General features: G+C 36.6%; 1 protein-coding gene across 1 annotated transcript in view; it reads right to left on the bottom strand.

Moving 5' to 3' along the window:
- Positions 1-9,811, bottom strand: part of LOC113229274 (CUB domain-containing protein 2-like) — a 148,689-nt gene extending 138,878 nt beyond the window's left edge. The window contains exon 1 of the mRNA XM_026462818.1: positions 9,611-9,811. The gene's annotated coding sequence lies outside the window, so the exon portion shown is untranslated. The remainder of the gene's footprint in view (positions 1-9,610) is intronic.
- Between the last annotated feature and the right edge of the window lie 17,007 nt (positions 9,812-26,818).

Here is a 26,818-nt window from a genome sequence, read left to right as displayed (position 1 = left end):
GCATTAAAGCTATTAGACGTTTGTGCAACTGGGCGATAATCCCCTTATTATCAGTTTAATGGCCTGGAAGCAAAAATAAAATACAATTTGTAAAAGTATTAAGGTCGACCCCAGCATTCCAAACACACCGTCTTAACTAACACCCCTAAGGGAAAAAACTCCTGAATACAGCAATATTGGAAAAGCGAAAAGTAATAAAATAAAAAGTCTATGTGTATTTGCTGACAAATCGACTGTGGTTCCGCAGTTCATTAATCTAAATCCAAAATAATTTTTCAAGTTTTACATAATACGTATTGGGCTTTTGTGTAGAAAAATGTTGGCAACATTGGTTTAAAAAGCAGCCAGCCCTTGAATCCCTCGAGACCTATTGGCATTGCTTATACAAGATACAACAAAAAGGTCCGAACATATTTCAGCTGGTAATCGTACTCATGGTAACAAACTTTAGCAAAAAAATAATTTTACGTAAGTAAAAAAAATTTGTATTATGGGGATCCATATTTACAATTTACGGCTAAAATTTCGCATGGGGAACTACATAATTTTTTCGCTAACATTGTTTTTTTTTCAGTCAACATTACTTGTTAAAAAATATAGTCCTCATTAACATCATCAACCTTCTATACATCTCACAGCTCGTGAGGACCCATAGGACTGTGTTTAGGTCCAAAGTTTACAACCCTGGTCCAGTGCCGTCGGTTACTTCACTTGCGTTCCAAGTGTTGTAAATCTTCTTCGACATAAAGGTCTCATCACGATGTTTTCCTTTACCCTTAGTGAGTGGTAATGCCACTCAACATCCAAAAAAGTTAGAACATATGACTTAGACATTAAAGTAATTTAAATCTTGTCAGCCGCTTTTAGCTGCAAAGAATGAGCTGAGTGAAGAAAAAGCTTTCATAGTTTTCTCACAGGTGGCGCTACGTCAGTCTACGGCTGACTGGTTCCGTAGCTCATTTAGGAAAGCGGTAACCCAAGTTTGGCGAAAATGTCTCCGATACAAACGAACTAGAGGAGTAATTTAAAAATATATATATAAATAAATAACACGTATATGCTGCCACAGTAACTTGAACGGTTCGTCTCTCAAGCTCTCTTCTCGTACTGAATATATTAATATATATTTAATGGTCATAAAAATTGTACCGACTCGCCTTTAAGGTATAGACAAGCATATGTCCATCCAGATTAGGTCGCAAATACGTCAAAATGTAACTTCCAAGAATCTGGCAGGAATGTTTCCGATCACCAAGCTCACTTACGGTTAACCTTCGTCACCTCTCTTTTCGACGGATCTCTGAAAAAACGTCAATTTCTAAAATTTCGGGTAGGTTATTAAATTCAGAGGCAGGACGGCAGCAATATCGGAAACTCATTAATAACGTTAGAGGCTGCGTCTAATTTCAGCGTGACTTGGCCATATTTTGGAAATGGATCAATTTGCCCGATGTTATCGCTTTCAGTGGAAAATAATTTGGTTACGAGGGTGATGGTTTTGCTTTTAAAGTTCCTTGTGGCTTTTTATACCTTTGCTAATTTGGCGTCAATTGACGAATTAATTGCACTTAATGTCTGATTCAACCGGATATGACTAGTTGATCTAATTAATTTGACATCGTTGGTTGAGTAACGAATGATGTTCCATTGCAAAATTCTACGAGCCTTAATATTTGATTGATGGTATTATGAGTTCTTGTAAAGTTAGAACATACGTAAAGTTTTAATTATTCATATTTAATAGATACATTTTATATATTTCCAAGGTTTTAAATGAAGAAAATCTGTGGTACAGAAGAGAGAGAAAAAATGCAACTTAAACTGTTTTATTTAAAGATAGAAAATTCTATCAAAAGCCACGCTTTGAGGCGATGTAACTAGAAGAAATTTTACAGCGTTTTCCCTTTGTATAGCTTAACTTATATATTGGCGGAAGTAGCCACAAGCATTCTGGCCACCGGAGGTTTAGATGCTAGTTCGTTAAACAATTTCTTCCTGTATAGGAAGAAATGAAATGCGTTCGTGTGATTTTCACTCAAACTTAAATTCATTATCATCATAATTTCAACCGCAAGACATCTGCCGCTGCATATACCAAAGATATCCGCAATTACCGATCTAGCGCTTCTTACATGCAGTTGATTCCCGCAACCTTCACCAAGTCATCGGTCCACCATGTGATCAGTCTATGCACGCTGAATATTCCAGTATGTATACGGTTCTCACTCTAGAATTGTTTAACCCCACTAATTCTTTGGTCTATGCCGGTTACTCTGGTACTTTTGCGGATATTTCTGATACGATCTTGCAGAGAATAGCCCTATCCATTATTTTTGATTGATCTTGAGCCTTCTTATTAGGCCCACATTTTGTTCATTTCATTAACTACGTTCAGTACAACTTTGTAACTTATATAGGGTTTACTTATATAGGGGAAATTGAGCAATAATCGAACTCTACATTTAATAAGCCGGTGACGCACGCGCCCTCGATTAGATTAAGACAGTCACCACACTTACACACGATCAAAGACAGCTTTATGTCGATGCATTAAGAGCGAAAAAGACGTTGCGCATTTCGTTCCTGCCCGGACTGCTAATGCGCAACGCACTACTATCATTTCGCTCCTTCATCACGCTCAGTGAGTATCACTAACAGTTACAATTGTAATTCTACATATACAGGATTATTTGTAACGTACAAAGAACCTCGTAGGACTACTATACCATTATTATTATTATTACTAACAGCATAAATAACTATTTTTATTCCATGGCTTACGTTTTTTTATAACATCAAGTTACGGGATTAACAAGTCGTGCGCCTAATGGTAAGCTACACGCCTGTCCATAACAGTTACAGTGCCACTCAGAGCTTTAAATTGCATAGATCTGCGGCCGTCACCGTGAAACATAAGTTGACAAGTCCCAACTGCCTGTAATTTCACTAGCACCCTTACCCTTCAAAACCGGAACACAGTAATGCTGACATTACTGCTTGGCGGCAGAAATAGGTAAGGTGGCAGTACTAACCTGGACGAACTCTTTCACAAGGAGCTCTTTCAAAAAAAGGAGAAGGTTCTCAATTCGACTGTATGTTTTTTTTTGTATAATAAATAAATAAATAACGCACACACTCAACATAGCCCCGCACTAGGGAAACCCTGTGTAGCGGGTGCCATGGACACACACATAGACAACCACAAATTACACCCAAACTCACGAGAGAAATAATTGTAGGCCATACAACTATTTCTCCCGGCCCGGGAATCGAACCTGAGACCTCTGCGTGGCAGTCCGGCATGGTATCCGTTCGGCTACGGAGGCAGTTGTATGTATGTTACGCGATAACTCCGGTAATTGTGAACCGATTTTCATGATTCTTTTTTGTTGGAAAGAAGGTACCTCCATAGTGGTCCCATTTAATTTTGAAGAAAATCATCCACATTTAAAGGTGGCTGTTCACACATAAAGATTCATTTTTGTAAATAGCGCCTAAATTTTATTATAAGAAGCAATTATTTCAATGGTTGATTTTGCTATTCTCCGATTCAAGGCGTTTTTCTCTCTCTATATACTTTGAGTCCCGTATAGTGGCGAACCAGGGGATGAATCCAGGTTTGCGCACTTTTCGGTAACCGCTTACAATAAAACTTGGTAATTATATGTAATTTCACGTACTTTTGAGGTCGTTTTTTTTAGTACTCTGTACTGAGATTATTTATTTAGTCATTTACTTCAGGCCTCATGACCCATAAATTATATAATATACCTTAAGTACATACGATATAATATAACAATAAACTAAATAACTAATCTACACGAATTGCATTTGGCGGCGACGTGTGGCGCAATCTGGTGTCAGGTAACTCGGCGCGGAATCACAGATATTTATATCACACCCTTCGGCCAAAACGGAGTAATGTACTCGCGACAGGACGTTTATGTCATTATGTTTATCTTTCGGTCGTATATGTCCGAATGCACCTACACTTGTTCACGCGAAGTATAAAGCCATGTAATGGCGCCAAAAACTTATAATATTTACCGAATGTACTAAGATCTGAGAAAACCTAATGCTATTTAGAAATCAGTTAACATATTGATAAATAATATACATTTTGCAGAATTTTTAAATGTAAATCCTTAAATCCATTGTCTAATATTTGACATTTTTGTATATTTAATTTGACTTTATTCGAATTGACCCATATAAATCACCGCGTTTAAATAGCTGGCTGTCTTATTAAATCCATGTGATATTATTGAAAACGAAACACGTTCCATCTGGTTTATACCTTCAATATTTGTATGCCTGATGTTTGGCCAGACACAATGAAACTTATTAAGTTTGTACATGTCAGCTTCTATATAACCATATTTTAACAAGTAAATTATTTATGAATCATAAGTTTTTGTTGTACTATCTGATTTTTTAGATCTGCATTTGGTAGTAAGGTACTAAGTTTGAATATGCAAGCGTCCTCTCCGATGACCCCCACTTCCATCCTACGTTTCACACTGGACTGGTATTTACGCTAGTGCTTCTTTGTTACCGCACAGAGTTATCACCGTTAAGAGCGATCTATTTAGATATTTTTATTTTTGTATGAAAGTAAATTCTGATGCATTAATAAACGTCATAAAACAAAAGCTGTTGTTCATGATATTAGTAATATAGTACTGTTGTTTGTTTATTTTATAATACCAGGTGACGGGACAAACAAGTCGTGCGGCCGATGGTAAGCGATATGCCTATCCATAACCAGTTGCAGTGCCACTTAGGGCTTTAATTCGCAAAGATCTTAAGGGCACTGCCACTGCGCCCATCATCACCCTGAGACATTAGTTGACAAGTCCCATGTGCCTGTAATTTCATCAGCACCCTTAGGGCGCATATATTCGACACGAATTTCATCGCTCTCACCCCGCGCGGTCGCCGAGCGGAGTCCGCGCTGCCGACCGCGTGTGTCTAACTATCATGGCAAAATACTCTCTATTTATTTAGCCTTTACGTTTTAACTTAAATGAACGTCCCGGACACGCGGGCGAGTCTGGCTTGAATTCGGTTTACGCGGCGACCCTCCCGGCGGCCGGACGACAGCCGCGCGGCTGTATTATTTAGACGAATTTAAATGTCGTTACCTAGTAAATAGAATTCAGATTCGCCATTAATGTACACGCGCGACGGCCGCGCGTAAACTTTCTCTTCGTGTAACTGGACGCTTACCTTTCCAAACCGAACATTACCGCCTGGCGGCAGAAATAGGTAAGGTGGCATAGTTCCCTGGACGAACAATTTCATAAGAAGCTCTACTGCTACTAAAAATTATTTTTGTACGTAAATAAATTCTGATGAATTATAAAATGTCATGGAACAAAGGCTGTCGTGTATGATGTTAGTACTAATATGGTCCTGTGACGTTCTAACAATCATTTTACAAATGATCCCGTTATTTTACAAATAAACCTGTATACTGTATTCTTGGCTATAAATATCAGTATCAACGTATGACTAAACTCACCTAAGTGTGCTAAATACGACACTTGTCGGGTTTCAGTACAAAACGGATACGTTATTGTCGTTCTGAGAATAGCGGTATGGAATAAAACCAATTGTTGTATAAGTATCAACTTATTTAAATTCCACTGCTGGACATGGGTTTCATCTAAGAAGAGGGTTAAAGATTATAATATATTTGTGTATGTATGTATTTATGTAGGTGTATATTTCAGTCATACTTATATTGTCATCATTGATATATAAATTTTAATAAATTTGTTGTACAATAATTCTCTATTCACCATGGCTAGGGTTGGCTGGAAGAGATATCTACCAGAGATAAACCACCTTTGTATATGTCCTTTGTAACATGTAATTTGTAATGTCTTCTCTTTATGCAATAAACAATTATTACTAAATGTAAAGTTAGACACAAAATATTAACCCGTAAATCGACCGCACGGAAAATCATTCTTTTTTTACATTAATAAAAAAAATTGACCTCAAAAGTTAACACTCTCTTCAACGATAACCGAAAGGCATAATATGGACAGTTCTCGTCAAAATTAATAATATGACACAAAACATAAAGTGGCTATTGTACACTATTGAGGAATTCCTCTCATCTGTCAGCCAAATCCATCATCAGACCAGCTCAGGGCACCACAATATTTTACTTTCATTAGAATTACATCCATGTGGCCAAATTTTATTGAAATCTATTAACGGTAAGTGCGAGAAATTCAATAAACTGGATTCATCCCCTATATTGCTACCCTTAAAGAGAGAATATCTTCATTTAATTTTAATTGAACCATTATTGTAATACCCCCTTTTCAACAAAAACAAAATCGAAATCAGTTAAAAAAACACAGTTCATCTTTGGTGTCATTAGAATATATATACGACAGAATAGAAACATTGTGGTTGAAATACAGCGTCGAACAAACCTTGCGTACTACTTATTTTATTCGTGGAGCTTGGATTTGGTTGTGGTGCTGCAGATGAACCAGCACCATTAGGTGAGAATTACGTAACAATTTATTTATTCCTTCATGGAAAACCAAAATAATTAATAAAAATATTACTGTTCCAAAAACAAACAAAACACGAACATTGAACTTTCTAGAAGCAGTTAGAGCTCCTTGTGAAAGAGTTCGTTCAGGGAAGTACTGCCACCTTGCCTATTTCTTCCGCCAAGGAGTAACGTCAGCGTTACTGCGTTCTGGTTTTGAAGCGTAAGCGTGCTGGTGAAATTACAGTCACATGGGACTTATCAACGTATGCCTCATAGTGACGGACGCAGTGGCAATGCCCTTCAGATCTTTGCGATTTGAAGCTTTGAGTGGCACTGCAAATGTTATGGACATGCGTGTAGCTTACCATCAGGCGCACGACTTGTTCGTCCCGTCACTTGTAGTTATAAAAAAACTAAATATAAACAAACATTAAACAACCAGCTAGCACTTACATAAAAAACACAACCAAGTACATGTGTCAATAGAGTCTTCAATTATTCTATAAAATGAGATAAATGTCTGTGAATTTACGCTATATTGCATTTTTAGTAGTAGTAGAGCTCCTTTTTAAGGAGTTCGTATTTCTGCCGCCAAGCAGAAATAATACTCACATAGCTACGTTCCGATTTTGAAAGGTAAGGGTGCTGGTGGAATTCCAGATATGTGACAAGAATATCAGATATCACTTTCTTGGAGATATTATCTACAAATAATATTTATTTACAACGCCTTCTCCACACCTTTTCAATAATTTATTTATGCATCCTCATAATGCAAAGTGAAAGTCGCAAAGAATATATATCTCGATTTTCCTCAAACATATTCGAATTCCCGTGTTGTACAAGTTCCATCAAACTTTTTATATCCCTTTCAAACTGATTCCTTCGATGCGACATTTGAATATTTTGCTTCAAAATGATGAAGCAAGATTCTGTACATTTTTATCTACCGAATAAAAGCATTTAAGAGTTCAATAAAGGCTTTTTAAAGTGTTTTTGCTTGTTTAAATGGGAAGTTTTGTAAGCATAACAGGCCGAACTACTTCATCGGGACTTAAGATTCTGTTACAACTGGACTTTAAAATTACATTTTTCTTTTATAATACTAAGTGACGGGACAAACAAGTCCTGCGCCTGGTGGTAAACGACATGCCTATCGATAACAGTTGCAATGCCATTCAGAGCTTTAAATCGCAAAGATTTTATGGGCATTGCCACTGCGCCCGTCACCCTGAGAAATAACAAATCCCATGTGCCTGTAATTTCTCCAGCACCGTTACCCTTCTAAACCAGAACGCAGTAATGCTCACATTACTGCTCGGTGGCAGAAATAGGTAATGTGGCAGCTCTTCCCTGGACGAACGCTTTCACAAGGACCTGTTACTGTAAAAAAACATATACTGTTAATAGTTTTATCGACCACAGTTGCGTGAGTTTGGTGATCTAATTAGTCTTGATACAGAGACTCAGGGTTATTTTCCGGTAACACCATTTTAGGACACGATTACGATTATTCGTTTTTCTAGTGCCTTAGGTCAAGGAATTACTTTATTTCCGATCATGATTTGACTAAAAACGACATTACTGTTTTAGAATAACTACTGACAGGACAAACAAGTCGTGCGTGTCGTGGTGTATCTTTATATTTCACCTAATGTTTTTATTTCTCCATTGTATTTTGTAATACTTATTATATTATGAGTATTTTAGTAAATGGGACTAATAATACTTTTTGATTTTTTTTTTAATTTTGTTTTTAATTTATTTAATGGTTACAAAAGCATTAACATAGTTTTACTTTACTTTCTTAATCAAAAACAGATTTCTATTAGTATTGCTTACTCTAACAATAATAAAAAAATATTTTTATCTTTTAAACGTAAACATTATCATAATATGAAAAAAATATATGAAGGTATAACACAATTTATAATAACAAAAATTTATACAAATCGGTGATTTGTATAAATTTTTGCTCACCGCCATCAGAGTGCGCGTCTTGCAAGGAAACCGGTTCTACTCTCAGCGCTACATGTCGCATACAGGCTGTTTAGGATCAACATACAATATGCCACTACTATGCATGTGTTACTTTCAAGGCAAAAAAACGAAAATAATAAATATGTACATATCCACTATAAATGTAATTATTATACATTATATATGTATTTTATACAATTTTACATAAGTATGTAACCAATGGAAGAGATATTTTTTTAATAGTATATAAGATTTTTTGTATTAATTTTCAATTTCAGACACAGTGGTAGCGTATTAAGAAATCTAGGAACCAAGATTTTTGTGAACCAATGTTGCTCTCTTGAATTGAAGCAAAAACAAAATTTCTAAACATTTTGGTTTTGCTTTCTAAACAAATTGTCTTTCGACCTATTTTATAACCGTACATAATTTTTTTTTATAACTGTATATTTTTATGTACCCGTTAAATGGCACAACGAGCAGCAAAGGTTAAAATTGATAAAACAATTCGATATTTTTGTATATTAAAAAAATCCCTTTGCTATACTGATCATTAATGTCAAAAGTAACTATCAAAAAAATTTTAAATCTTTACCCAAAGCAGCTTTTTTAAAAACTAACGTATTTGACCGAAAAAGCTGCCGACATGATGACTTTAAATCGTGTCATATGTCGAGTTATTGCGGCAACATGTTATTTAATGTACAATAAACTTTTATTAAAGGTATAATTCATAAGTATTTACTGCTTTTTTTTTATTGTACTTATTTTTTATTAAAACTCTATCATTTCGTGTTTGTTTCGTGCGAATCCAGGATTAAATCTTTAGTTTCCGTCATAATACAAGTGGTACAAACCGGTTCCACTTGTACTACCAATGGTACTGCCTGTGGTATAATATTCAGTGTTTGGAACATTTTATACGACATCGCTTCGAGAAATCGCGACTTCTATATTAATTAACAAACATAGACATAAATTTATAACTTCGTAAACCCACATATATTATTAATTATTTTATTATGTACTTACTCGCATAGTTAATAAAAGAAAACCTAATTTTACTTCTCTTAAACAGCTCCTTAATCAAACTTAAACTATACTACTTACGTTCATAAAGTAAATCAGAAAAAACTAACACGTTCACAACACTTGCGAATAATTCGTGGCTTGAATCAGTAGAGATAACAGATGAGTTTTTGAAATTCAATTTTCTAGCGTTCAAGTGAATTTATGAGCACGTCGTAGCGAGTAGCACGTAGCTGTTAACCTCGCGGTGCTACGCGGCGTAGACGTCCGTCTCACGAAACGTCGCGCGATGTACTGAAAACTACCGAGTCGACTCAGTTACACGCTTGGGAATCCATTGGAATTTAAGGAAAAGTATTGGACTTCTAGTGGCGTAGTTTTTTTTTTGTACGTTTGTAATTCTTCAAATATTTTATTTATTTTTAAACATTTTTGGAAAATTCACTAACAATCAAATCAAACGGAGTAATGAAATTCCATTAACGAATTTCTACATTTAGCAATTTATGGACAAAGTGATTGACGTCCTTTCTGTTTTCCATACTTTCTTTTCGTCGTTTTAAACGTGATTAGCTCTTTTATTCAAATTTGTATTATACATAAATTACCAACACGAATAGAACGTAATAGTTGGGCACTAGGAAATGTTGTTAATAGATTCTTTACTTTTATTCTCTATTCAATCTATTAAGGAAAGTATTTTCACGAAACTTATTTCGGGTCTTGGTGTATTGAGCACCTACTGCCAAAATTTGTATGGCTTAAGAATCAAGACTCCAAAATCATCACATTATTATAACGTCAATAAAAATTGTGCAAAAATAGACATAAAAGTGAAGTAGGATTTGTTTTGAAAATTTGAATATTTCCTCGTTATACACCTGTGTTTCGCGATCGCAAATCGAAAAGTGACAAACAAATGAGAAGGTATCGTACTACCGGGGAATACTTCGGACTTAAACTTGGCCAATTGATTTCTTTCCGAGCCTTTGGGACGAACTTGGAGTTTTATGTCAATATTAATGGTTATCGAGAAAAAATATTTTTATACAACATTTTTGTCGGAGTATTTCATATTTTTTTTTATTGGACATGAATTATCGTTTCCTATGTAAGTTATACGTATACAATAAATGCAAAATTACAAATACCCATTCCTTTTGCCTTCGTTTTTATAGATATCCATTGACATAATGAAACCTGCCATGTTCAATAATATTAAGAGAAATGTGAGCAGACAATGTACATTTACTTTTACATTTTCTTTTTGTCTTCCAATCGAACGTGCTCCAAGTTATCAATCACTAGAAATAATAACAACCAAAATTGTAACAATATTTCTCCTATTATTTTATTCACAGTTACAAAACCTAATCAGGTATTTTCTACACAGGTTGTACAGAAGTAGTAGAGCTCTTAGTGAAAAAGTTCACAGGCAGCACCACGTACCACGTACCATTGGTGTACTACCAATGGTACGTGGAACCGGTTTGTCCCACTTGTATTATGACGGAAACTACAGATCTAATCCTGGGAGTGTAAAGTAAATCTATGTCCATGCTTTTGTATCTGCTATCGGGAAATGAACCCTGGGTCTGGGCTTCAAGACTACTTAGATCACCAAATTAGCGCAACTATGGTCGATAAAACTATTAACGGCATATGTTTTTTGAGCAGCAGTAGAGCTCCTTGTGAAGGAGTTCGTCCTGGGAAATACTACCACCTTACCTATTTCTTCCTATCTATCGGCCAAGCTATAATGTGAATATTACTGCGTTTCGATTTTGAAGCATAAGGTCACTGGAGAAATTACAGGTACACGGGACTTATCAACTAATGTATGTCTCGAGGTAACAGATGCAGTGGTAGTACTCCTTAGGTCTTGCGATTCAAAGCTTTGAGTGACACTGCAACTGTTATGGATACGCGAGTCGCTTACCACCATTGGCACCATTTGCTCTACCTGTCATTTACTATCATAAAAAGTATTAATGGTGCAATGATTGTGAATACCTATCCGTCCAACCATTTATTTCACTTTTGACAGCTCGAATTCTAATCAATTAGTGATGTCCTAATGCGTTTCCGATTCGATTTTTTTTATAACAATTGATTTTATTTATGAAGAAAATTTAATCGTGAATGTGAGCGGGTTCAAAAAAGAAGATATTGTGTGATTGGGATTGTGATGTTGCGTTTCACAATTTATGTACTTAAGAATTAATAATTAATGTTAATGAGGACTCAAGTGATGATTCCCGTTCATATGGTCCCACGATTCATTATAAAAAACAATAAGAATTTATTATATTATTTATAATTTATTTTACTTCATTATAATTAATTAAGTACCAAAATTTATCAATTTGAATAACCTTCGTTACATAATCTATTTGCTCGATAAATGTCGGAGCTAAAGAGAACGTCGCTTCACTAAAATTAAAAAATAAAAGGTCCAGGAAGTATTGCATTTTCTATCTATGGTTGTATGTCATAATTACGGAACTTCGGAGGCATAAATATGTCAATGATTAAATAAATGATTGGATAGAGTATAAACTTAAAACTTTCATTTCTGACTTTTATAAGGACGCATTGATGTTTTTGTTTCATACATTTTAATGTCGACAGAACCCTAGGGAACCCGAGATGTGGGGTAATGTTCTTTATCCTGAATTTTCGAAAGCCTTAAAACAAAGTTGTTTTGAAGTACATCAGAATAAGCTTCTCGAGTTTTGGCGTCGACCTACATAAAAGCGTAACAAATGAGTCCAATAATGCTTCGAGATATGAATTTTAACGACAACAGATTTGTATTCAAAGTTGTACATATTTTATAACTTTTACTGTATAAAGTTTTTTTTTTGATACCATACCTACTTTCATACCCCAAATTATAATGCCACCCATTTGAATCTTCGCGTAAAGATGGATACAATAGACTTAATTATTTTTTTTATTGCCAAAACATAATTCTTAGTCGTAACTAACGACAGAGACCTGAATCCCGGATTGCATGTTGCAGGCTTAGATCTTGAGCGAGTGCGGATGTACAAATACCTTGGAGCTTGGGTGAATGAAGTGAATGTTGTTGTGAAAGTTGGGTGAATGGTAATGCGAACAGGAGATTCGAACCCGAATAGAAATTGCTCGAGCTATATTGAAGAGGATGGAGAAGGTTTTGTGTAGCCGCAAACTATCAATAAAGCTCCGAGTACGGTTGCTCCACTGCTACGTCTGGCCTGTAGTGTTTTACGGTATCGAGGCTTGGATTCTAAAAGCCGACACCCAGAGGCGTCTTGAGACGTTCGAGATGTTATGCTACCGTAGAATGCTACGCATTAGCTGGACCCCGAAAGTTCCCAATGTGACAGTTCTTCAGCGCGTTGGGTGGGACCGAGAACTCTTGCAGACCGTCAAGACAAGGAAAGTTGCGTATCTTGGACATGTTCTACGGCATGAAAGTACCGACTTCTCCAACTGATAATGATGAGCAAGATCGAGGGTAAACGACGTACTGGAAGAAGAAAGAAGTCGTGGTTGTGCAACATCCGGAAATGGACAATATTGCCAGCGTAGAACATCTGTTTCTCTTAGCTCAGGACAGGGAAGAGTTCTCCAAGCTGACGGCCAGCCTCCAGTAATAGAGAGGCACTACATGATGATGATGATTGCCAATTAAGGAAGCGTACACAATTTGAGACTTACATGTTCTTTTTCCAGTCGACCGATACTAAAGAGTACAAACCCGTTCCATGCACATTTGTTATGTTGCTTCCATCACTCCATCAAGCACTTGCTCAAGAACTATATTGACAATCGTCTCTAGCTCGTTGAAGACCAGGGGGCCTACCATAACCTTTCAAAAAACAATCTTGTTTCAATGTAAGCTTATTGCAAGTGTATTCATGTGATGCGAAGACTGGACTCTGCAGAAACCCGAATAGACTTGTACTTGACACTATTCTTATGACTGCTAAATACAGTAAAAGTTATTTAAAAATGCGTGTTGACGTATATAATAAAATACCACTTGAGATTAAACTTACGCTTAAGTTTATTAAAAACAAAGCTGTACAAGTGGTTAAATAAAAATATTTTTATCGAGTTCTTAGGTTTTCGCGATTGTTACACATAGGAAATGAAACTATTTTTCCGGATTTAAATCGCGTATATTTGTGTTTTCAAACAAACCGACGTTCATACTATTTCATCAGTGGAATCAAAGATCTATGGTTAACTGATGATGACACCATGGTCAGTTTTGATGTTCAGTCGCTGTTTACCAACCTACCAGTAAAAGACTGCATTGAAATTGTACGTAGAATTTTTTTTTTGTAAAATTAAAAATAAAGTATTTAATTAATAACTATTGTAACTATAGTGAAAAAATGGGGTGCTTTGCATTAATATTAGACATAACTGGTTGAAGACTGTACCACCTCAGTCAACCGTGACCATGGGACCTGTAAAGGACCAGAAATAATACAAAAATAAGATGTAAGATTTTATCTTGACTTAATTAATTTGTAACTTGACATGTGATATTTTTTATTATTGTGTTGTGGTAGTGTAATTGACATTATATAACTAGACATTTGCATGCTATTTAATATATGCGAAACACAATTGTATTTTACTGTAATGTATTGTAAACTGCTTCCGTGTCCGAACGGTTACCATGCCGGACTGCCACGCAGAGGTCCTAGGTTCGATTCCCGGGCCGGGAGAAATATTTGTATGGCCTACATTTATTTCTCTCGTGAGTTTGGGTGTAATTTGTGTTTGTCTATGTATGTGTCCATGGCACCCGCGACACAGGGTTTCCCTAGTGCGGGGCTATGATGAGTGTGTGCGTTATTATATTTTCTGTTATACCATGTTTTAAGCAAATAACTGCCTCCATGGCCGAACGGTTACCATACCGGACTGCCAGGCAGAGGTTCCCGGGTTCGATTCCCGGGCCGGGAGAAATATTTGTATGGCCCACATTTATTTCTCTCGTGAGTTTGGGTGTAATTTGTAGTTGTCTATGTGTGTGTCCATGGCACCCGCGACACAGGGTTTCCCTAGTGTGGGGCTATGTTGAGTGTGTGCGTTATTATTAGTGTGTGCGTTAAATAAACAAATTATTATTATTATAATTCGTATTATGACAAACCTTTCAACCGTGTAATGTATTATGGTTATAGAGATGGAAAGAAAGAATAATTTTTGTTTATTCCTTGCTAAAAATACAAAAGAAATAACGCTATAAGAACTGTCATGCCAGATGATCAGATGCCATCTCTTTCTTCTTGATGGTCCAAATCGTCCCACAGTAGTATTTTGTTAAAGTACTTTTGTCAAACAAGCTCGGAATGTTTGCATTACTTTCAAAAAACTAACACGGAAAGTTTGTCATTTAGGGACCATGCTACTTCTTTCCGGCCAGGCCTGCAAAGTAAGTATGAAAGTCCATTACTGTTCTCTTCTCTAAACTTTTAAATCTACCCACTAATAATGAACTATGTAAACAGGCAAAAGAAAAACTCATACAGCCAACTGCCCAGTGTTCATAACCGCGAGAATTAAAAATACCTATCTGTACAGCTTACTTTAAAAAAAAAAGAAAATGGCGGTAACTCTGAAACTAAAGTTATTCGGTATTCTTTTGTTTTTTCGTCTTTTTGTATTTTGGTCGCGAAAATGAGTGCTAGTGAGAAGAGCGATAACGAAAATACAATAATAAAATATACATTCAAACACATCGTCACAAATTCACCTGACTACTATTAAAGTGCCTGGAAAACAATAACATTTTCTTTTAGCAATTGTATTGTGTAAATTTTAATATTAATTAATATTTTTAAAATTTTTCTATTATATATCTTCCTCTTTTTAATATTTTCTTGCATTGTTTGAGAAAAATTCTATACATGCCTCGGCGGGAACGGGGATTGCTTGTCTCGTATTAATACAAGGCCTCGCTGGCAGTCGTCCTTATAACTCATACTCGTCCAGCAATCACTTACTTCCCGACCTCTGCAATAATGTACTATATGGTAATTATAACATTATTTAATTTTACATTCAGAGAATTTTAACTGCCAAAAAAAAGAAAAGTACGTAATAATCAAATCTATTAAAACTACGTAGTTTTCAATTATTTTTCCACGTTTTCATGAAGAAAAATAAATAAAACAAACTGAGCCTTCATTGTCACGTTGTGAATTCGAAATTAATCTAGTGTCAACTGTTAGTGTCGCTGTCAGAATTTGTCAAATCATTATCGGTGTAAGCGCTAGAAACTTAGGGGATAAAAAAGCGGGAAGTCACGAAATAAACATCGCGGTTTTTTATTTAACGACAAAATATTTCTATTGTACAGTGAATAGTCGCAAAGCTGCCAATAAAACGGTCCTAGTTTTAACATTAAAATAAGCTTACTTTAAACGCGTCATGCCACAAATATTAGAGTAATATTGTTTTGAGAGATCGTGGTAGGCCCCAGGTCCAACCACAAAACACGCGTAACCTTGTGCTCTTGACGGCTTTTCCTCGAACCATCCTTTCATTATTACTTTGTCGAAGTTCTTCAAATATCGCAGAATACGAGAGACGCATAATAATAACATGACAGTGTTGTATAATGCAGGGTCAATTCTTATCCAAATCCTTATAGATAGATGTTAGTAATAAGCTGGAGCATCTATCATCTGACAGCATACATCTTCAGCGCCATGCCTTAAAAGCATCAACGCATTAAGATACTACTACTAAGATAAAGGCGACTAAGATAAAAGCACTTTCATTCTATAAAATGTAGAAACTGGATCACACCAAAGAGAACACTGCCAGCATTTGCAAACCCTCAAACTCAATTTTATGAGATAGTGGTGATATAACGTTTTGTGAGAACGGTTGTTGTTCAATTGAAAGATCGATGGTTCGAATCCCAGTATATCACGTACCTCTATGACTTAAATATCGCCGGTTAAATGCTGAACCGCCGCATCAGAAAAAAATTCGAAAATGTTTTTATTGAAAAAATGTGTTTAAAAACGGTCAAACTTTAATACTAGAGAAGACACCTAGCGATTTGGCATTATCAACAACGGAATTACGCAAATGCCTGTTTGGCATTCTGCACTTTCGTGGCTAACTTTTGGGCTAAACAGTCCTTTTGTGAGTTGTGTCTGTGTTTACAAATTTATAGAGCTTTAAAATGTTAGAAAAATGAGGTCGAAAACTTTGATCGCCTCTCCTGTAAAAAAGTGAACTTTTGACATGCGGCCGTTTAGTATTTAAGCGACGTTATGTCAAGTTACGTACATTATTCAATGCTTAATAATAAATCTCTATAACGGTGAAGGAAAACATCATGATGAAACATAAGCAATCCTCACCCAGCATTAGACCAGTGTGGCGGACTATGGACTAGCCTCACTCCCCTCAGAGGAAACCCTGTACCCCCGCTCCTTTCTACATAAGTTTTGATTACAGTGACACTTCCTACCGACCCTTAGGTTATACGAGAAGAGCATAATAGCCTGCGCAAGCAGCAAAACAGAGTTGGGAGGCCCCCAGATCGACCTGTTTGTACAGACTTCATCCTGTTGTCAAAAGGTGAAACCTTGGGTGAGCTGCTCGGGGTGCACTTACAGCAACCTACCTATTTTCCAGATAAGTATCGGAGTTCCAGGCACGCTCACTTCCCGTTGCGCATTGCGCAAATAACGATTGCCACCACTAAGCCGTTGACTCTAAAGTCCACCACCCAATCTCCTCCTTGGTGGCGGACCTGTAAGCACGCTGACTTCCCGTTGCGCAACTAACGGTTGCCACCGCTAAGTTGTTGAACCTAAAGTTTACCATCAAATCTGGAAGGACCGGAGGACGTTTTGTTCATCCTCTACTAGCTCTCCGGGCTAGGGCCAGACATAACAGTCGCAGTGTCCTACGACATAGCTTCCGATTTAAAGGGCAACTCACGTGCCCCGCGCTCCTCTCCATATGCCCTCGTAAAGCCCTCTGGCAGTGGTACAGTGGCTCCTCGGGCCAAGGCCCGGACGCCCACCGTACCCTGGTCTTACCGGGGAGCCCGTAGTCTCCCCGGAACTCCCCATCTCTCGGGTCAGCAGATAGGAACTACTAGCGAATGAGATAAATTTCATCCATTTTTACTGACATAGTCCTTATAATAAATGTTTTTAGAATAAATATTCTTCGGCCGAGCGTTGAGCAATCAATAACCCCCGAGGATGCATCGGAGAGGCGAAACACGTGTCGGGTATAATTTTAGTGTTGGTATTTGTGTCTGTAGTTACAGGAGGGAGAGTGATCAAATTAATTGTATAAAAAAATGTTTAATACGAGCGCAGCTACTTTACACGATTTAATTTTCTCCGGGTTCGCAGAATAACAAATTAACTTACTTCCATTTTTAATATTGTAATGTATATCTTTCGTATCTTTTAATATACGAGAGTGGTTTGATAAGTTCGTTACTTCGATGAGAAAAATTGAAAATTTTTTTTTATTATGGTTTATCTACGTAATCTAGTTTTAACTTTATTATACATTTCTTCAAAACATAAAAAAAATGTTTTTTGTCTAACTGAAAATAAGCCTCTGTTTCAACTATCACTTCCTCATTTGATGCCATTTTTATACGAATTGGTAAAAAATCAGATAAAAAAGTCAAAGGGTGAATTCGGGGGTGTGGCAATTCATATCATCCAAATCTGGTGAATACGAGGGTGACGTAATAATAGTTCAATAACTTTGATGTTTTGATTGCAGATGAGAACCGGAATACTCGGAATTCTTCATCGTCAAAAAAAAAATCGACCTCACCTAAATTTTTTATATCATTTTTTTTTTATTTTCGCGCTAAATTAAAAAGTTACGTCTTTGCTTAGTAAGAAGTTCTAAATTAAGAAATTTAAAATTATTCGGAAGAAGTTCTTATTTAACCTTATCAAACCGCCCACATAGATCTAAAGTTCATTTAATTGAAATATAAAATAATTTAAAAAATTCAAATTAAACATGGTAGTGCAACAAAAACCTCTACCAGGTTTATCAGTACACCGCAATTTATAGGTATTTCAATTCACTCATAATGGAGGTGACAAACCATTTTGCTTACTTATAACGTGCCTGCCACATAAAGAAGATGCAAGTAAACAAATAACTACCTTCGGAATAGCGTCAATAATAATAAAGTAATTATTAATACAAAGTTCGAATACAAAGAAAAATTCCTTCGATGTAACGGGGCTCAAACTTTTATCTGTTCAATACCAGGGTGAAAGTTCTACCAACTGAGCTGTTCTAATATTGATTATTATGATAATAACGCACACACTCAACATTCAACATAGCCCCGCACTAGGGAAACCCTGTGTCGCGGGTGCCATGGACACACACAAGACAACCACAAATTACACCCAAACTCACGAGACAAATAAATGTAAGCCATACAAACATTTCTCCCGGCCCGGGAATCGAACCTGGGACCTCTGCGTGGCAGTCCGGCTAACCGTTCGGCCACGGAGGCAGTTAATAATGTTAATAATGTCTCCATTGTATGGTTTTTTTATAATATCAAGTAACGGGGCGAACACAAGTCGTGCGCCTGATGGTAAGGTACACGCCTGTCCATAACAGTTGCAGTGGCCACTCAGAGCTTTAAATCACATAAATCTGAGAGGCACTGCCACTTCATCCGTCACCTTGAGACATAAGTTGACAAGTCTCATGTGCCTGTAATTTCACCAGCATCCTTACCCTTCAAGACCGGAACACAGTAATGCTGACATTACTGCTTGGCGGCAGAAATAGGTAAGGTAGCCGTACTTCCCTGGACGGACTATTTCACGTGGAACCCTACTACTACTAAATAAAAACATATTAATAATTATAACAAACTAGTTTAGTAATTTCATAAATAATAAATTAATAATATCGTGGGAGAAGAACGTCATAATATACAACCAATATTTCAATAATAAAATAATCAACTAATACCAATCCAGATCGTTATGACAACTGCAGACCACTCAAAGGGAAATCAAACCAACCCGTTACATTAACGCACATAGAAAAAATCTATCCCAAAGACGGCACAATAGTTTATTTATTCTTATAAAACCATAACCAAAAGTGTGTCATAAATTTGATCCCGCGGCAGATAGTGAATAATAAATGATGCTCGTAAATCTCGTATGAAAACGTAATAAATCTGCCGAACGTAGTTCAGGTTAGCCGCAGACCGACGGATAGGTAACTATTGACCATTAATAAATGTATCTGCTAATTTGAGCCTACTATGCACTCTACGAGACTACTACGGGCTACGAATCGATTTTACTGATTCTGTATTGACAATTTCGGTGGTACAGCGGTTAGCACTACGGTTGAATAGCAGTGTAGCTCCTTGTGAAAGAGTTCATCCAAGGTAGTACCTGCTATTTCTGCCGCCAAGCAATAATGTCAGCGTTACTGTGTTCCAGTTTTGAAGGGTAAGAAAGCTGGTGAAATTATAGGCACATGGGACTTGTCAACTTATATCTCAGGGCGCAGTGGCAGTACCCGTTAGATCTTTGCGATTTAAAGCTCTGAGTGGCACTGAAACTGTTACGGATGCTGACTATGTTAACACAGGAATAACAGCTAAAAGTATAATAACGCCGGCTTCAAGCCGACACACGTGTTGCGTGCAGCGTGTTTTTATTAAATGCTAATTATTTTATTATTTTTTAATTCTAATTTTGATTACGAATTCGTTTTAGTTAAGTTTTACAGTTATTTCTTTTTTATCTACGTAACACTCGCACAAATGTAAGGACATATACACACCATACAAAATCACAATGTTTTTGCTTTTGATGTACCGCAACGCGCTATCCTTGAAGGGTGTGGTTGAAAATCAGTATTTTACTTTTGGACAAATTTCGCACTGAGCCAAGACCTATTTGGCTTGATACAATACACACAAGCTGTTGATCATTAAGTTAGTGTCTTGTTTTTTAAGTATTATAATTTAATTTCTTGTTTCCAGTTCTTAGGTTTCCACGATTGTTACATAAAGAAACTATATTTTCTGATCTGAATCCCTTCACAGGTCCCATGGTCACGGCTCGCCAGTCAGCCATGACAATGGCACTTGTAAAGGGCCCAAAACGTTGGTTTGTTTCAGAAAAAAAAAAAACAAATAAACGCGATTTAAATCCGTAAAAATAGTTTTATTTACTATTAATTTATTGTTGTTTGTTTGTTTTTATTGTTTAGTTTTTTTTTTGTGTTTCTCTTTCAATCCCAATTTCTCTTCTAATTATGAAAACAAATGTAGTACAGCGACAACCGAATGGAAGTCAAGAAATGGTTATAGAAACGTGGACCGTCCTGTGGCGAGATGGTGGATGACATCGTCAAAATTACGGCCCGTAGATGAGTGAGACAAGCACAGGATCGTGGTGGACAGCACAAACTTCGGGAAACCTTTACCCAGCAGTGGGTGAAGTTGGACTGTGGTGGACAATGATGACGATCTCTCCTATTGCATTCATTGTTTTATTGTGTGGTGAAAGATTATAAACATCTTATCTATTATGGTCGGGATATACTGATTAGGGGTCTGAAGTTTATTTCGTTACTCTGGTACTAATAACACAGAATTCCCGGGTTTATCACCAGGGTATTCATTAATTAGGGTAAAACCGGGTCAGATGCCCCACATTTTTAAATGACCTCCTAATTGAAAAATTATTAGTTTACCACGAATAATTCGTGGATATAACTAGTTTAATCTTTTACATTATATCAAAACTTGATTTTATTAATCCGACATTTACTGATTTTGAAGAAATTGACTTTTTGCAAACCTATTTTTTTGAGGAAAGGACCTATATGGATAGACGCCACACGTTGAAAATACTAAGAAGGGTAGATGCTCTTTAGACTAAAATTAGACAAATTCATAATAAAATGTTTTATTACTAATCTTTAATATATTGTATATACATATTACATCTTTAATAATACGTATTACTACTTAACGTCGTATTTTTGTAGCTATCAAAACATTCTATATAAAATGTTGGCTGTTTGAACAGTGAATAATTTGTATTTACTTGTCTTTTTCATTAAAATAATGTATTTTTTAATTTTCTTTTCCTAACTTTCTTGTCTTGTCCTTTGCACCTAACCAATACCGCGAAAAATATTCGACTATCCTATTCGATTTGGATAGATGTCCTTTTATTATTTAAGCAAGCTATATACAAAAGAGCGATTATTGACACCTAGGTGCGCAGTTAATGAATCAGTGTATAGTTACAATAAAAATAAAACGGAATTTATTATAACTTGGAAAGTTAGGCAACACGAAATACTTGCGTTTGAAATTTTGAACTATTTGCGTGTTCGTCGCGGAGATAAACACATACACAAACTAAACGCGTCTATCCCACACGAAGCCCTGCAGGAACTTTGATGAGTGGTATCTATACTCCGTATTTAAATTAATTATTATTTGTTGCGTTTAGGGGAAGTTAGATTTTTTGAAAACGAGGCACCTATCCCACCGCGGCATCTATCCCGGTTTTACCCTACTGTTTTCTGATACTGGCATGATTGTTTTTTTGTTGAAGAGTGGCTCAATAATTTATTTTTTATTACTGAGATTTATTTAGAAAATGCTAAATTTTATTGTAATTCGATTCCAAACTTTTCATTACAAAAATCACATGACAACATTGGGATTGCCTGCGATCATCAACTTTGGCAGGCAGACTCAGCTTTTTTAAGCCATATGAGATAGATGTTTTTGAGATTGATCATTAATCTAGAAAATCAATACAATATTATTGTATCCTACTGCTGGACAAAGGTTTCCCCCAAAATTCTGCCACTCCTTAAACCCATCATGATTATCATTATCACATAAATGAAACAACTTGTGTTCTAATGAAAATATAACGATTTTGAATGTATTTCTATAAGTAGAAATACTTCAAAATCCTTTATTTTCATTAATTTGAATCCATGTAACATACAGTGGTAGACAAATTTTGAATGTAGATAATGAATTCACCAATCTTGAAAAGTAGTTGAGACAAAACTTTATTCTATGCTCAAGAACTTTGTTACTTACTTTAGTAGAAACATAAAAAAGGTCACTTATTTGATTTGTACAACAAATTCTAGTAAAAAATATGTTTACAACATTAACTGACTCTTGGTACACAAAATATAAAATTTGGGCGGTACCATCGTACAAGTAACAGTAAAGCTACTTCAGAAAGATTTCGTCTAGGGAAGTATTGCCATCTTAGTTATATCTGCCGCCAAACAGCAATGTGAGCATTACTGCGTTCCAGTTTTGCAGAGTAAGGGTGCTGGTGAAATAATAAGCACATGCGACTTGTCAACTTATGTCACAGGGAGTCTGGCGCAGTGGCAGTGCCCTTCAAACCTTTCTGATTAAAAGCTCTGAATGGCGCTGCGGCTGTTATTAACAGGAGTGTCGCTTACCACCAGACGCGCAACTTGTTCATCTCGTCACTACGTATCATACAAAAATATCGTACATAATCCGGGGAGCAAGATTTAGTGAAACCTTGAGAAATATATCCCGTGTAACATTACGTAGCCACGTCTTAACTAAACGTTATTTCGCGATACAATCGTACACTACGCAAAAGATAAATTCCGCTGATATACTCAAGTAACTACGTAGTTGCTAGATTCATTGCCGTGTGGTTACATAATATCTTTTCATGAATGTTGGAGAAACCGACTACGTGACAAATCGTTCCTTACAATACCAACTGGGCGTAAATTACAATTTTGACGTAAATGAAATATTTACATCACAAAGTAGAACGTTAAATTCAGGATGGAACTATGTAAATAACCACAGAACAAACAACTAAATAAATCTAAACACCATATCATACTAGCAAATTTAGAAAATCTGCGATGTTGACTATCCATGTAGAATCAAGGCCATTTTAGCACAAATTGTTGCAGACAGTAAGATCGGTATAAAATCTTGGTTTTCCTCAATGGGTACTAATTTATATTCTATGGGTTTTTCTATTATTGACTATGAAGTGATTGTAAATGTTTGTTTCTTCTACCCATTCTAATCATTCTAACCTTCTAACCGTTTCATCTAACCATCTATTTATCTAAATAGATAGCTGACGCAAATGTCGTATAGACATCATTTAATTTTACTTCAGTAGCAGTAAATAAAGCTACTTGAGAAAGTGTTTGTCCAGGTTAGTAAGTACTGCCACCTTACCTATTACTGCCGCCAAGCAGTAATGTCAGCATTACTGTGCTCCAGTTTCGCAGGGTAAGGGTGCTGGTGAAATTACAGGGACATGGAACTTATCAAACTTATTTCTCAGGATGACGGGCAATGATATGATCTTTGCAATTTAAAGCTCTGAGTGGCACTGTAACTGTTATGGACAGACGTGTAGCTTACCATCAGGCGCACGACTTGTTTGTCCCTCCTCTTGATGTTATAAAAAAAAATGTACAACAATTACTTTAAATGATACTGAAGTACGAAATTATTTTATATTTAAATACTTTTTTCATATTTGTATAAAAATAAATTTATAATTATATATAGGTCATATATGATTACGGATGTCTAAAATTAATTTGACTAATTTACATCCCTCATTATCTTCTAGATGCATTTCATGGTGTTCACCACTTTTGCGAAAGCCTTAATTGCAAGTTATGTTCGTTCATGATAAAGAGGATGAAATCCGAACCGAGACACAGTTCAATAGTTCACCTAATGAAATTATGTAGTTACCGCCACTTGTAGACATTTGGTAAGAAATAATTCTTTCTTAATATCGTAAATGCGTTGCCACGTGAGGGCAGAAATTACTACTTGTTGTTATAATTGATACAAAGATAGAACAAACTCAAAGAAACATTCCTTCGATCCGGCTACAAATAAACAAGCGACATTTTCGCCTAACGCGGGCTATCACTCTCCCAACTGAGCTACGGAACGAGTCAGCTGCAGATCTTTATTTTTGCTTTAAATGGCTTTTTTTGCCATACCGCTACCTATGAGAAAACTTTATAAGTTTTCTCTTCACTCAGCCAGGTACCAAATTGCTACCTGACAATTGACAAAAAGATATCATTACATTAGCTTAGTTTAGGAAAAAACATCGAAACTTTGCTCAGACTCGCAAATCTCGGAGACTATATATAAGCTAAGCGTTTAGGTACCCAAAACATGAGTCTTTAATCAAATTCTATAATGACTCAAATTATAAATTATCTATAAAATTATTAATACAAAAACCACTTATTTTCTTTCTCCGCTGGCTCAGCGGAGTAAACCGCGGACACAACGGACCCAAAATGTTTCCGCCGAAACGAGACGATGCCATTTTCTTCGGTCTTATGGAATCTCTCGCCAATTGATGGCTTGTAGTTCGCACAGGTCCGCCTCCACGGTATCACTCCAGCGATACCCAAGACGTACAACCGGTCTTCATCCAGTAGGTCGACCCAGATAAGCTCTTTTCACGTTCCGATCCTCTCCCAACCTTTCTATTTAGAAAACGCATTTTTTTTTAGAGCACAAACATGGTTTTGGTTTCGCCGATGACGTTTGGCTGGGCGACGAGCTCTTCTTTAGTAGCAGTAGAGCTCCTTGTGAAAGAGTTCGTCCAGGTTAGTACTGTTACCTTACCTATTTCTGCCGCCAAGCAGTAATGTCAGCATTACTGTGCTCCGGATTCGAAGGGTAAGGGTACTGGTGAAATTACAGGCACATGGAACTTATCAAACTTATTTCTCAGAATGACGGGCGCAGTGGTAGTGCCCCTGAGATCTTTGCAATTTAAAGCTCTGAGTGGCACTGCAACTGTTATGGACAGGCGTGTACATTACTATCAGACGCACTACTTGTTTGCCCCGTTACTTGACATTTAAAAAAAATCTATTTAAGCGTTAGTGCGGACTCTCCAACCACCGTTCTCCTGTTGGAAATACAAAGATCCAACACTTAAAAAATATTTTTTTAGTCAGTTTTCTACTGGACACTATCTTTAAGCGCCTCCATACTAAACGATGATTACGAATTATACTTATCGGTCAACACAAGGAATAAGTTTTTACATTTAATAGCAGTAGAGCTCCTTGTGAAAGAGTTTGTCCAGGGAAGTACTACCACCTTACCTATTTATACTGTGAGCATTAATTACTACGTTCTAATTTTAAAGGGTAAGGGTGCTGGTGAAATTACAGGCACATGATACTAGTCATTTTATGTCTCAGGGTGATGGGCGCAATGGCAGTGCATCTCATAGCATTGGATTTTGAAGCTGTGAGTGACACTGCAACTGTTATGGACAGGCGTGTCTTACCACAAGACCCACAACATGTTCGTCTTGTCACTTGGTATTATAATAACACATTTGAGTGAGTAATTTAGGTATTATATGTATCAATTTTTAGATACAAACGTCTGCGTGGACAATGCCGATGTCGCGGGCAACAGATAAAACGAGCATTATAGACAATGGAAACCATTTTTTTTTGCACACACTCACAGTCCTGCACTAGGGCAACCCTGTGTCACGGGTAACATCATGATCCATAATGGACTAAACAACCACAAATTACCACAAACTCACGAGAGAAATAAATGCAGGCTATACAAGTATTTCTTCCGGCCGAACTGATCCGACCTCGGGACTTCTGTGTGGCAGACCAGCATGGTAACCGTTTATAATAATAATAATAACGCTCACAATCAACATAGCCCCGCACTAGGGAAACCTTGTGTCGCGGGTGCCATGGACACACACATAGACAACCACACATTACACCCAAACTCACGAGAGAAATAAATCTAGGCCATACAAATATTTCTTCCGGCCCGGGAATCGAACCTGGGACCTCTGCCTGGCAGTCCGGCATGGTAACCGTTCGGCCACGGAGGCAGTTTACCAAAGTTTTAGCGGTCGGTTTTACGTATTTATTAAACTACATTAATAATTTATTAACTAAGTAACGCTATGTTACTTACTAAATTATCAGGGTCTAGTGGTAAGGCAAGGTAAGGTAAAGCCCATGCCCAAGGTAAGGCCAACTATGTTACAGTAAGTTGTAGTTCGTTATTTTAACATTTCCGCACTGATTTTCTTTTTTATGATACCAAGTGACAGGACGAAAAAGCACCTGCACCTGGTGGTAAGTGCCAGTCAAATCTTTAAATCGCATAGATCTGAGTGGCACTGCTAATGCGCC

This window comes from Hyposmocoma kahamanoa, unplaced genomic scaffold (genome assembly GCF_003589595.1).
Source record: "Hyposmocoma kahamanoa isolate Upper Pololo Valley unplaced genomic scaffold, ASM358959v1 296, whole genome shotgun sequence".
NCBI classification, from domain to species: domain Eukaryota; kingdom Metazoa; phylum Arthropoda; class Insecta; order Lepidoptera; family Cosmopterigidae; genus Hyposmocoma; species Hyposmocoma kahamanoa.
The sequence above is the reverse complement of the archived record's forward strand: the minus strand, read 5'-3'. Positions and strand labels throughout refer to the sequence as shown.